Source organism: Corapipo altera, unplaced genomic scaffold, assembly GCF_003945725.1.
Source record: "Corapipo altera isolate COAL_440 unplaced genomic scaffold, ASM394572v1 49, whole genome shotgun sequence".
Classification (NCBI taxonomy): domain Eukaryota; kingdom Metazoa; phylum Chordata; class Aves; order Passeriformes; family Pipridae; genus Corapipo; species Corapipo altera.
Window position 1 is genome coordinate 6,516,275 of NW_020884879.1, and position 13,943 is coordinate 6,530,217.

At 42.1% G+C, this 13,943-nt stretch overlaps 1 protein-coding gene across 4 annotated transcripts in view; it reads left to right on the forward strand.

Moving 5' to 3' along the window:
- The window catches only part of DTNA (dystrobrevin alpha), a 182,690-nt gene extending 177,698 nt beyond the window's left edge, over positions 1-4,992 (forward strand). For all 4 annotated transcript variants that reach the window (XM_027638961.1, XM_027638962.1, XM_027638965.1 and 1 more), the window contains one exon: positions 1,459-4,992. The gene's annotated coding sequence lies outside the window, so the exon portion shown is untranslated. The remainder of the gene's footprint in view (positions 1-1,458) is intronic.
- The last annotated feature ends 8,951 nt before the right edge of the window (positions 4,993-13,943 follow it).

The window sequence follows — 13,943 nt, forward strand, 5'->3', positions numbered from 1 at the left end:
ACAGTTGGACTCAATGATCTTAGAGGTCTTTTCCAACCTAAATTATTCTATGATTTACATAACCTTGAAATTGATTTGGTAAAAATTAGTCTTGGGCAGCTGAGAACTGACCTCTTCTATGCCTTTCATATTCATTTTTTGGCTGAATTGTGAAGAGTGAAATATTCCTTTAGTAAGATTTCCGAGTAAGTTTGCAGACTTAAGCGGTACAAATGCATGTCTGATTTTTAAAACATATCATTTAAAATGTACCTCAGGCATTTTTTATGAAACTCTCATTATACTTGTAGTGCAAGTTTCCTTTCCTTTTGTCAACAAAATGTTAATGCCTGTCTTTTGTAACTGCCCGACACAAGGAGACACTAAATTAAGATCATCATAACATTTGGAATGCATAAGTATTAGGGAATGGGATGGAATTGTTTGTGGTTGAATAATTAATACAATCAAATGGTGTCAGGAAGGAGAAGCAGCAAGCTTCTACCTAACTTTTCTTATTCATCAGATTTAACTATTTTTGCTGAAGTAATCTGCATTTCATCTCCCATCTTGTAGACCAGCTCATGTCAGTAGGGCGTGGTATTATGCTGTTATTATCATATCTCGTGCAATGCAGATGGGTTTTCTCTCGGAGGTAGTTCAAGAGAAAAAGGGCTGAGCTCCTTAACTTTGGAAGAGTCAAGTGTGTAAACAGTGTCCTTACAATAAACGTGCCAAAATCAGAAGTTTGCAGTATTACCTGACTGTAGATCCTGACACAGTTCTGAGAAAGAGCAGCAGTAATCTAACATGAATTTTCCATTACCGACTAACATGTTCATGACTCCTCTATAGGAATTTAAGACACTCACTGATGCTTCAGGATACAAAGGAGCACCAGGAGAAACTGGTGCACCAGAGGACTGGGCTATTTATGAGCTATTGTAAATCATCCTCTTAAGTAACTACAGGTTCCTTTAGACAGAGTGAAACATATCCAGGGCAAGTAATATGTGTGGGGATGCTCGTGATGGTGAGGGACTGTTAATCGAGTGGCTGAACACTGTGCTCAAGGGGAATAATCCATGAGTTTGCTACCAACAGCTATTTATAGAGTGACCTGGAAGGGTAAAATGGAAGGGAAAATGGGAACACTGCAAATCTGTGTCAGTGTAGACTGAGTTACGCCAGGGTCCCTCATCAGAGCAGGGAACAGTCTTCTTGCCCAGGGCAAGGAGAGTTTCCAACTTCACACATACCCTGTAAGTTCCTGTTTACAGCTCAATTACCTATGGCTCACCTCGGTAGGATGGCTTTTTCCCTGTCTTAGCTCCTTAAGGGGTAACCACAGGAACTGGCCAGCTCCTGTTTTTCTCTCTCAATAAAGCAGCACTCAAAGGCTTTACTTGCTCTGCCTGTGTCGGAGCAGCATCTTAAACCAGCACTCTTTAAAAACCTTCCCTAAATATTTCTCAACAGGGAAGCTGCAGTCAGACAGACAATGAAAGCTACGTAAGAACCGATGATGAGGAGAGCTGCTTTCGGACAGACGATGAAGAAAACTCAGCTGCAAACTTCACAGAAGAATGGAACCAAGAGGTGCAGCGTCTCTTGACAAAAAAATCACATAACTAAGTTCTGAGGACTGTAGCACAGTACTTTTGTTCTAAGAGTTGTAGTTTGTAGATGTGTGTTTTTGACAACAAGACTTTTGTTTAAAGCTAACTTATATTAGCTACATCTTCTGTAACATGGCTCATTACTGGTGAAGCAAACAGACTGATGTACGTACTGCTGTTACACAGGACAGTGGTATTAATAACTCACGTGAACCCTTTGCACATGATATTGAACCTGTTCAGTTTACAATGACAATACTGTTTATAGATAGAAATTTGATTTCTGAATACTTTGAGATTTTAGTAGATTGGTTTACTATACACTGTACATTTTTTTCCACAGATGAAATAAAAAGCGACAATTATGCATTTAACACTGAATAATAATACTCCTGAGTGTATATATCTAGTAGCCCAAAAAACAAAGTACCAGACTATCTTTGCAATTTGTTTGCAAGTCTTTAAATTAAGGCTTATACAAAATGTACTAAAATAATAATTATAATAATATAATTAATAATAATAATAAACTTCTCTAATTTAGGGCTAATGTGTAACTTAGGAATGTTTCTTTCAAAATAATCTAACAAATCAGCCATAGAAGTTAGTGTAAATATTTTTTTTCCAAATAGATATCATATACAAAAGGTGACATTCAAATGATATAGAATCTAGTTTTTAAATCAGCACAGATCTTCTTAAAACTGTGAACTATGTTTTGAAATACTCGTTGCTAAAGCTGTTTATAAACCACAGGTGCCATAAGATCCCTGAACTGACTGATGTTACGTATAATCTTCCATGGTATTGTTTCATTGATGTTTTAGCTTTAGTAGGCATGTGTTCAACAAACTGGCTCTTTCCATCTTTCTGCCCCTCCTCTCCTCCCCACCCCCCTTCATTATGTTATTTTCGAGGCCTTCAGCTTTAAATGTACAGGCTTAAAGTGCGCTTGCAACTGTTCTCTTTTGATTTCCGAATGTGTACTGCCTTAGCCAGCCACCAGATGTTCTGCATGCTCTCTTGGAAATGTGTAGTGAGACTCCTTCAGAGCTGGATGGAGAAATAGCGATCAGTGAAAAGCACAAGAAGAGCGGTGGATTTTTTCAAAAGGACAGGCATACAGTTACAGAGTTGGAGATTGGTCTGGTTTAGTATTTTTCTAGTATTTTTCCAGGCATTTCAGGAGAAAGGAGACTGACCTGGCCATTATGGGTTAGACAGTGAGACTGCTGGCTAAAAAGTGTTTGCTCTGCTGTGACTACAAACCTAAGATGTCCTGAGCAGGGATTGACACAAATCAACTGTAACGTGCTCCCCAGAGCACACTGCTTGGAAATAAAGGTGACACCCATATGGCACATAGCACTGCCCTGCAGAGAAACCAGAGCCAGGCCCTCAAGAGCTGGAGCAGCAGCAGTCAGGGACACCAGGAGATGTTCCATGCTGGCTGCCCAGCCCTCCTGAGCTGCACAGTGTATGAGCTCGGGACCACCTCTGTGCCAAGGTAATTTTACTGTCCTAATACAACATTAGGCTTCCAGTACCTGGCTGATCTGAAGTGACACTGTCTAACGGCCCTAAAAACAGTGGTGTTTCATACAGATATTTCACACGAGCATAGTTTGCCTACAGCAAGTGATGAGATACCCATCTAAAGCAGGTGAACATGGCTTGTCTGTCCTTGCTTTCATGGTGACGTGGATGTGCACTGCCATATTTACATGAGATTGTAGCTCGACCCAGTAAATCCACTTGTTTGCATGTACTCTCCAGGCTCATGGCTGTTTCCCTGGGCACTATGTGTTAGGGAATGAGTATCTGTATGAAAGAGCTGCTGCCATTTTTCACTTCCATGTTGTTTTATTGCATATGCAGATCTCTTGTCCACATCTCCTTACATATCTGGGCTTGGTCTCAGACATCGAAATGCATACTAAGGGTTCTAGATATCTTCATGTAAGCTTTTCATTTTTGCAATCACTGGTCTTTGCTCCTGGGGTATGTGCCACCCTAGCAAGGCAGGCACCATATCCTCCACTGCCTCCTCCTCCAACCTCCTCTCAGGAATGGGTTAGCCTCCACTAGTGCCTAGCACTCCATGTTTGAAGCTACTCCAGTGAACCTGTAGACATTGCTGTCAGCTCAGGATTCCAAGCAAGCATTTTCTGAACAGGAAGAAGACAAGCTAGAACACAGCTACATGCAATGGCTGATTAATTCTACCCATGTCATGTTTAACTGTACCCAGAGTAAGAGATCCCTCTCATCATCTTAATGTCTGCGTGCTCATTATCACCATGCTTAAAATAGATGCAGTAAACTAAATCCATTGCAAGAGCTTCTGAACTAGGAGTAATGACTAAAGTTCACTAATCAAGTACTTTTCTTTTAGGCTGGTGTCAACAAGGTGATCCCTTAAAGCTGGAGTTCTGGGTCCCTTATGCCCTGGAGCTCTGAGATGAAGCACCTTTTACTTAGCTCTCCAAATGTCTATTTTAAGCATTTTCCAACTGTTAAGCTGGCTGCATTTTCACCCAGCTGGTCTTTGTCTGTTTGTTGAATATTATTTTGGTTGTGGTTTGCGGTCATTAAAACAGTTACAGAAGAGGTCCCTGGCGTGGCCCTTTTCTTAACTACCAATGGCCCACCACAGCAGTCAAAACTCCAGGTGGTTTTACTGTCACTGGAGGAAAACCAGTGGTTTGGAATCAGGAGACAGGGATGTGAAGATGTATAGGGTCCTTGAATGTCCAAAGCGAAGGTGGAGAATGGGTTGTCTGTAAGTAGTAATGTTAACTAAACTGCATAAAAAGGTGTGTGGCCTTTGTTGTGATATAATATGTATTTTCTTATATGCATGAGCCAAATTGTTGCATCATAATTTATCATAAGTGTGTCCACCTTTACTTTCAGTTGTCATCTTCTCCCATCCTTATTGGTTCTTGGCAATTACTGTAGATAGACCTTGTAAATATTGCAACCTCGGGTTGCTGTAATCACGTTGGTTCAATTCAGCAGACGGAGCTGTGAACAACAAGCACTCCACTGTGTCCTGAAGACAAAAGGGCATTTTTACCTTTGAACCAAAAAAAATAAAAAAAGTATGAGGAGTTACATCTTGAGGCTACTAACTGTAAGACATTTTTAAAACTACTGTACTTGACACCACTTGAGACAGATATAGAGACACTAAAGATGTCACAATATTCATTGGTATTGTAACAGAACTGCTATTGTATGGGGTTTTTGTATTGCTGTTAAGTATTGTTTTGTGTGTGTGTGTTGGAACCTACTGGGGACATGTTATATTTTGAAGTGATTAAACTATTTAATTGTGTGTCTATATTTTGGAATGGAATTATTTCTTCATTAAAAAGATTTTTAAAAGGAATTTATGGAGCATCGTGTTTGTGGCTTATTATGGTTTTGGATGTCCTGTTCCATGTAGCCCAAGCAGCATTTTCTTTTAGCAGGGAAGGAAACTCCATCCCCATGGTGCAGCAAGAAGTCTTTGCTTCATCCACACTGTCTCCTCTTCACAAGAGAACTCCATCCACCTCCTTCAGAAGTACTTTGAACATGGTACAGAGCAGTACCCACTTTCAGTGGCCCAAGCAGTTTCTTCTTTCTTCCTTTCTTAATTTTCTATATCTTTAGCAGTTTCACATCCTGAAAATGCAGTTCTCCTGTCTGTAAAATACCTGCCCCTGTATCCACTTAACAGCAATGAAAATGACCATAAGCAGAGACACCAGGGCCTGACAAGGTGCCTGGTACAGACTTATGAGGGGGGACCCTGGTCCTCAGGAACCTAAACTACCTGCAATGGTGTGATTTTTTCTTACCGACTGTGTTTGTCTGGCTTTAGAAGGAGCAAGACCTTGGAACCAACACATTTGAATGGCTTTACCATACACAGTTACTTGTTTTATTGCAGAAGGACATGAAGTCTTAGTTTTTCCAATTACACTTTGAAGATATCTTTCTATATCAGTTGTTGGTAATTACAACTGGTTGCTAACCTAAAACAGCATGGAGTTGCAAGGCAAGAGCTCCTGCTTAAAGCAACAAGTTTGTGTCCTGATGCAGTGCTTGGAGGTACTTCATCAGGACACAGCAGTGTCTGGAGGCAGTGCCTGGCTGTGCTGCTGGCCCATGGTGGGAGCCCTTTCCAGCTCTGCCGCTGCCATGGCAGAGCATCCCACTGGCAGCTCAGTGCAGCCAAAGTGTCGACAGCTGTGCACACAACATTGTTAGCTGGCCAATTAGTTACACCAGGGTGAGATCTGTTAGAAGGAAAGCAGTAGCAGCACACCAAAAATACTCTCTATATACTTACCAGATATCCCAGTGTCTTGGGAAGCTGATAAAGCCAAGTCTGCTGCCTCCTTCAGTGTTGACTGCTGTGGTAACCTATAAATCACCAGGGTTTATTTGCCCTAATTCCCCTGTCTACATGGTGACGTTCTTCAATAAAGAGGATCATTTTACACGGTAAATTATTTGCCAGATCTGCTGAACTTTGCCTCCACAATCCCAGTCCAAATTCATATCCGCAGGATTGTAATGTATGATGACATATCGTCAGCTCGTGAGGATAGCTCTGTTTTATCCATGCGTAATCCCAAATTGCTGTATTTCTTCCTAACCCACAGTCAAGTCTGTGGCCCTTGGGGAACAAAGGAGCCAGTGAAAATTAATTTACAAATGCTGTTTTCCTCTTTGCCTCTTGGTTACTCTAGCTGCTTTCTGCTCCCCACAAGGAAAATAGACTTATACGGGGAGGAAATAAATTGTTTCATTTGCAAGAGGAAATAAAATAAAAATACTAAAATAAAACCAGTAAAATTTTAAATAAATAAATAAATAAGTGGTCTAAGTTGGTACATTGGCTGCATCAGCACTGAACTAGGGGACTAAAAACATCTGGAACTTTCTGAAAGCACCTGGGAAGTTCATTCAGCTGCATACAATTCTCTGACCACTCTTCCAAAATTTGCCTGGGAGGCCTGTTATTCAGCAGCTGCATATTCCCATGCAAGCAGCCCTTAGTTCTGGGTGAAACTTCATAAGAGAGTAATGCAGGAATATGAAGCTGAGTTTATCACAGAAATAGGTTATGTGGAGTAGGAAGAGAAGTCTCCTCTATTGTTGCACAAAGAAAAGTGCATTGAAGAATTTCATATGCTTCAGGATCATCCTGTGTAATACCCCAGATAATCTGCATATTAAGGATTCCTCTTCGCTTTCTCCTGAGTGACTGTGACCAGTTGAGTTGCCTGTGGATTACGACGGCTATCCCACACTGTCAGCGCTGCACCAACACACCTTTGGCTGTAAAGGGCAAAGCAGCAGAATTAGGCTGCACCTCTCCCTGCCTTCCCATTTCCCTGGGAATAGGTCTCAGATTAGAATAAGCCTTTCTGAGGGCCCACAGTTCTGGAGCTTTTTAAAAAAGAACCTGTTTTGGGGAAGCAACCTTGGGGAAGGTTGTCCCCTTGTCTTTTGGGGAAGACAAGGCTGGGGGCTGTGCACAGGTCAGTAGGGGAATCATGCAGCCACATCATGCTAACTAACATAAGATGGTTAATGCAGCTTGGAGATATTAAAGACTAAAGAGATAGATGATGTTAAAGAGTAGTTGCTTTTCTGTGTCTTGGAAGGAAATGAAGGAGGCCCTGGTGCATTTTGTCATTTGTGTGTGATGCTGAAGAATGTAGTTTGCTATTTAATACAACAAAATTTACCACTAGCAAATTAATTTCCTCATGACTTACATTTTTCGCATAACACTCAGCAGTGGCCAGATGGCAGATGTGTTAGGCCTGCTGCGTGTTATGCTAATTGTCAGCCGTAAAAGCATGAAAGCTGCCCAGTTAACACTTCTCGACTGCTTGCTATAGCCCAGCATTGCTGTTAGAGGCCAGCATTGCCTGCAGCCAGCAGGTTCAGTCAGAAGAGGCACCCTTCAACTGCATGTTTTGACTGGTTTTCTTGTTACTGCTCAGTTCAGTTTTGGCCCCTTTTGGTACATTCCTGTTCAAAAAAAACATGGGTCAAACTGGTTTCCAGTATGGGGATGTGTCTCTGTGCACCTGCGTTTCTCAGCCTTTGGTCTTTGCAGTGCCCAGATCCCTGAAAGCCTCCCCTAACCCCAGCCTGAAGCACTGAGCATCCATCCCTGCGCTTTCTCCCTTCACCACATGCACTTCAGCACAATTTCAAGATGTCAGGTGCTCCTCACCTGCACCAGCATTTTTTTTTATGTTTTTGTGGGCATTTCAGTCTCACACCAGGGCAAAATGAGATTTGCCTGAAACCTCCCTGAAAGCTGTTCAGCGCCGCCTCATGGAGCAGGGGCTGCTGCTCACCTGGGAAGGACATTTCTCACTTCTGCCCTCCTGTCCCTCTTCCCACAGAAGCTGCTTTGGGGCCCAGACTGGAGTTTCCCCTGGGTGGAATCCCTTGCTCAACTCAAAAGGGTTTTTTTGGAATCCAAAATCCTTCCCTGGTTTTGCTGAACATATTTGTACCCCTCTGCCCCATAGAGTTACCTCCCCTCCTGCACCCCTCACTGGTGCCAAGTCCAATACACTTCTTTTTTTTTTTTTCTTATTTTGCTTTGTTGTTTTTTAAAGCTTCTGGCAGTCACTTTAAATCCCCAATAAAGTTATGCTCCTATACTGCTGCTATCAGCAGGAATCAGGTGCTTAGCAGGACTCTGCACTTCTTCAACATCTGCCTTCATGTGAAAAACCAAGAGCTTAGAGGCTCTGTAAGAAGCACCTTTCATCACCATACTTATTATGTAGGTACAACTAAACTTAGAAACCACCCCCCTCCAAGAGACCCCAGCTCTGACAAGCAGCCCTGTTGTCCTATCCACAAAGTAGAAAAGTTGTGTTTTAGTGCTTTTAAGTGCCACTGTGTGCTCTCCAGAGCCAGTTTTTCATTTGCTACCTATAACTGCATCCTAGCTCTCAGCTCATTTGCCCAGAGACCCCCACAGCCCCCAGCAGACTGAGGGGCTTGAGCCCTGCTTGTTTCTGCTGAAAGGCTGGCACTTAAGCTAGTGCAGATGGTAATTGGTACTTGAGGGAGCGTTGCTTCCAGGGAATCCTCTCATCACTCGCTCTGAGTCATACGGTTACTGGAGGACACTTCACCAGAAACACATTTTCTGCCACGTTTGGATCTAAGCTCTCACAAATTAACTGAGTTCATGTATAAATGCAAGAAGGAGGAATGTAGAACACTTTTATAAGGTCACAATTGTGAGAAATGTATGCAGACAGACACCTGTTAACCAATTAAAAACTGGGTTTATATAGAGATTGTACAAAGTCTGCACAGTTCTAGTATTGATTGTTTGTCTGGCAAAGTGAAAATCAACAGAAAAATTAACTGCGTTTGACTGCAAGTTGGGATTGCCAAGGCTGATGGTGCCCAGAAGCAGAAAAATTAAACTGTTTTATGTTTATCTGAGGATGCTTCACTTAACCCAACAGGACCCGGAGGACTAAAACCAAATGAAAACCAGATCACTGGTTCAGTCGCTATTCAATGGCCAGCTACTGCTTTCCTTGGGAAGTGATTCATTATTCCCGTTACATTTTTACTGCTGGGAGTCAGCTCAGCTAACACTGCCGAGTAGCAGGTGGTTTTCCTGCCACAAGGACACAGTGGGCACAGTCCTGCCATGGCTGGGCCATTAGGTACAGCTGAGGTACAGCAACAGAAATTTGCTCTAATAGCTTTCTCAATCTGATAGCAGGACTGCATCTGGTTAGCCCTTTAATAAAAGGTGATTAATAACCATGGGGTGTTTTCCCTGGCAGCTGAAACCTTTTCCAAGATGGAAATAATGTTCATGTCTTTAGTCACCTAACAGATGAGACAGAAAAACTGATGGCCTTGTCCAGAAACCATGAGCCAAGCCTAATTCTGGGGTGAGGTTTCACACTCAAGCTGTGTGGCCAGCACATTAAAAAAAAACTGGGAAAGACAAGACTTGAGTTGTGTTGAGTGCCTGCGTCATGCCCTGTTGCCTAGGTAGCTACATTTAACATTCAGAGACTTGTTTCTAGGAGTTATGAGCTAGGGAGATAAACAAGCTCTTTCAAGGATGCAGAAGAGAAGAGGACTCGAATTTGGTTTGCTATATTTACTTTGTTGTGCTCATTTAGACATTCATGGTCTAATGATGACCCAGAAACACAGATAGCCTGCGGAAGTGTTTCCCTTGCTCTCTTCAACCAGCTTTGTATGCCTAGCCCTGTATAATCCCTGGCACAGACACACACACACCCCCCTTCACCGATCAGTTTGTTCTTGTTACCTTAAGGAAAAAGTGACACCCCAGATTGCACAGGGTGAGTCAAATGCAGTAAGAGGCTACCCTCTCCAGTTTGAATATGTGGTAGTTTGGTCTAGGCCTTCCTTGGTGACCAGTTTGTAGCCAAGGAAGGGTCCAGATTTACCCAGTATTCCCTACGATTTTTACGTAAGCCAGACTATAAGAAGAAAGGAGGAGAGGCCTTCGCTCTCTTTCCTTCCGGCAGCTTGGAGGTGCAGGTTCCCTGCTGTTGAGTCTGCCGTGTTGGGGAGCGAGGCCTGGTAAGGCCTTGTCGACCTTGGGAGGCGGAGGTTGCCGGCAATCATTCCAGCGTGACTCTCCGTTGTCCCAAGGAGAGTAGTAAGATAGTCTTTTGTTAATTCTGCTGGTTGCTAGATCTTGGGCTACTGATCAGGATATATATATATATATTTTATTTTGGTTTTGTTCTTTTTCTTCCCTTTCCCCTTCCCTTTCCCTTTTCCTTGTAAAATTGTATATATATTTCAATTGTATATAACTGTAACATAAGTGTAAATATATTTATATATATATTGTTTTAGCTGTCTCTCTCTTGCTTCAATTTTCTTGGTTTTTTTTTCTTTCCCTCTTCTCCCTGAGGTTTGGGGGGGGGACTTCTTGTGGTAAGGTTTGGAGAGTTAGCAGGGAGCCAGCTTCAAACCATATCAGCATGGATCAGGCTGCTCTCATTTTCACTGTACAAGAGGATGAACAGTCCTCCACCAGGTGAATGGGAGAGCTGCACTGCATGTGCCCTCATGCCAGATCCCCAAGGCAATGTTTACCATACCCTACCAGAGGTGGTATCCATCCGCATCCCACGAGCTGCCTTCCTTGCCTCACAACTCAGGCACCAGTTCTGCTTTTGTGAAATACCATTGGTGTGAGGGTTCTGATTTTACTGCACAGTGGCCACCAAATCCTCTGGCCTTGGTTTTGTAACTTCAGAGCAGGCAGATGCTGCAGTGCAAGTCAGGGTCCCACCACAACAAACATCGGCAGGTGTCTGTCCTCCTCTAGAGTTCATAGAGTTATAGAATCATAGAATTAACTGGGTTGGAAAAGACCTCCAAGATCATCAAGTTCAACCTTGATCCAACATCACCATGGTTACTAGACCATGGCACTAAGTGCCACATCCAGGCTCATCTTAAAAACCTTCAGGGGTGGTGAATCCACTACCTCTCTGGGCAGCCCATTCCAACGTCTATGTAAAAAATTTTACTCTCTCTGTAAAAAATTTCTTCCTAATATCCAACCTAAACCTCCCTCGGCACAGTTTAAGACCGTGCTCTCTTGTCCTACTGCTGGTTGCCTGGGAGAAGAGACCGACTCCCACCTGGCTACAGCCTCCTTTCAGGTAGTTGGGATGCTCCAGGAAAAACATATGAAGGAATTATAAAAAGACAAGGATGTTCACCTGCTAATATGAAGTATCAGTAGACATAACTAGTTGGCTTCAGGCAAGTTTACTCTGAGATGCAAATACACAGTAGCTCTTGGGTGGGTCAGAAAGAAGTGCTTGCCCATCAGCCTCGCCTGATTGAAGCAGCATTAGTGCAGGTCCCCAGATCCAGAAAGAACTTCTCTTGAAGGGTACAGTAGTAATGAAAATGTTTATTCTTCATGGCCTATGAGTACATTTCATTACCATTTAGTAATATCATAGCTGTAACTACAGGAAAAGCTATTTTCATTATACTGTATACAGAGCTATGCAAGCTTGCTCCAGAATTTCTGGGCTGACTTCTGGCAAGTTTAGCCCAGCCCAGGACTTCCCTTCATCTAATTTCCCACAGAGACATGTGGATGTGTCTTTAGCTGTATAAACCTAATTATGCTCCTGCAGCCCCAAAACTGACAACTAAATTACTGTTCCAGAATGCTTGCAGAACAAAGCTTAACCAGAAGTGTTGCAGCTTGATTTGTTGGACCAGCAGTCTGGAAAGAAAGATTGTTGTGTAAATCTAGTCTGGAAATTGTTATCAAGAATGATGACACAGAACAGAATCCTTTTCTTTTTTTGAAGGGATTCAACCTTATTACAACCACATTCAGTTTCTGGTTACATTAGTATAAATAATGTGATTTCTTTCCCCCGTAAAGCTGCAAAATTTTTGTTCTGGAAGTGCTTGTTTTTAGCAGAAAGTTGGTAGTGTTCATAAATTAACATACATTGTGAAAATTAAAGATACCCACCCTGGCCAGTCCCAGTCCATACTTGCTCCATCCAGTGCCTTTCCTCCTGTATTTGCTGCCTGACACAGGTTTGAAATCTCATAAAACCTACAATCCATGAAGATCTGCTGCTATATAGGGGTGATACAATATAATCATGCAAGAAATAATCTCTGTTGCAGTTGACACTTCATTTGTATGTCTTTCATGGTTGCTAGAACCAATATACCTTCCAACTACAGACACATAGATAAGTGTCTTGGAAACCAGGGAAAGGACCTATTGAAGGTGTAAGTCTTCTTTCCATTACTTGTTTTATCTATCATTAGGGGTTTAAGTTTCTATTTTAGTTGCACTCTACTGACATTATTTATACTTGTTTACATGTGACATAGTAAGGCTTGGAAAAAGAAATTAATACAAGTCCAGTCCTCATAGAAGAATATTGTCCTGATCCATTACTCAATGATATAAAACATAAAGCTACTGTTTTTGGAAGCATGGAATTAAGGCCAATATAATAGTCTGTTGGGTCCTAGAATATAGAGACATTTTCATCTTCTCCTTACATTTCTAGAGAATCTAAAAAATAACATCCAACAGATGTGAAACAGGAAATAGAATACTTGATTTTTAAAAAGTACAAATCTGCAGACATGGAGGTCACAGAGAGCAAATGCAAAACCCATTCAAATAACAATAGAAAATGCAGGAAGACAGTAATGTGTATCTATTTTTTACAGTAATCATCAACATATCTGTCTTCTAAACAAGTCTGCTCTATTTCCACTAACAGCTGTACCCTGGCTTTTTGTTGTAGTAAAACAGAAATTAAGTAGCAAAGTTGTAAAACTAGAAGAATTTAAGAAAAATAAGTATGCAGTGAAGTAAACTCAAGAGGCTGGGGTTTATTTATTACAGATAAGGACTTTCTCATAGAAAATAATTTTAGGAATGGAAGAGTTGTGTTACATTTTTCATGACAAACAAAAAAACAACAGCACAGATTTTTGGCATGACATCATGGTTCAGATTTTAAGCAGCCCTTTTTACTGCGTGTAGAGACAATAATCCTGGTGCAATGTGAGCCAAGCCACTGGCATGCAGCATGATTTCCAACAATCCTCTTCTTCCACTCTGCAGCCCCAGCTACTGTACAGCTTGGTGTGTGAAATCTTGCTCCCCTGATTTGTTCTGCGTCCCTCCGGGTCTTTGGTGGAAACAAGGGAACTAATGTGCAGTGGTGAATGAGACCAGGAAAAAATAAAAATCACTTTGGAATGATTCTGAAGTTTTTCACTGAGTTGTTATGGGTAACTAGTTAATTAAGACATGAGAGATATTTAGCACACCATTGTTAAGCATAAAATCATACCTAAAACCCCACTGTTGGCTTATATTTTCAATTTACGACCCAAAAACATATTTTTCGATGCTGTTGTTCCATATCCTCTTCTCCTTCATTCTCCTAACCTAAAACGCATTTTTCTTCTCCAATGCCTCTGAACACAGGCCTATTCCTGCTCCATGATGTTCTCCTTCAGGCCCTGGTCAATCCACATGACCTGCATTTTGTCCTGGCTCATCTCACTGGCTTGCCATGTTTGAGTTGGAGCCACCTCCTCATGCCCCAGGGACAGAAACCCTGGTCCTTCCAGCAGCCAGGAGGTTTGACGTGCTTGTGTCCAGCTGCTGTCTTTGGCTTGAGGCTAAATATCTGCCTTGAGCACGCCCCCATGTACTCTCAAGGAGGATACTCTCCACCCTGGCTCTAGGAAACCTGATCCTGAGTCACAACTTTACTCCCC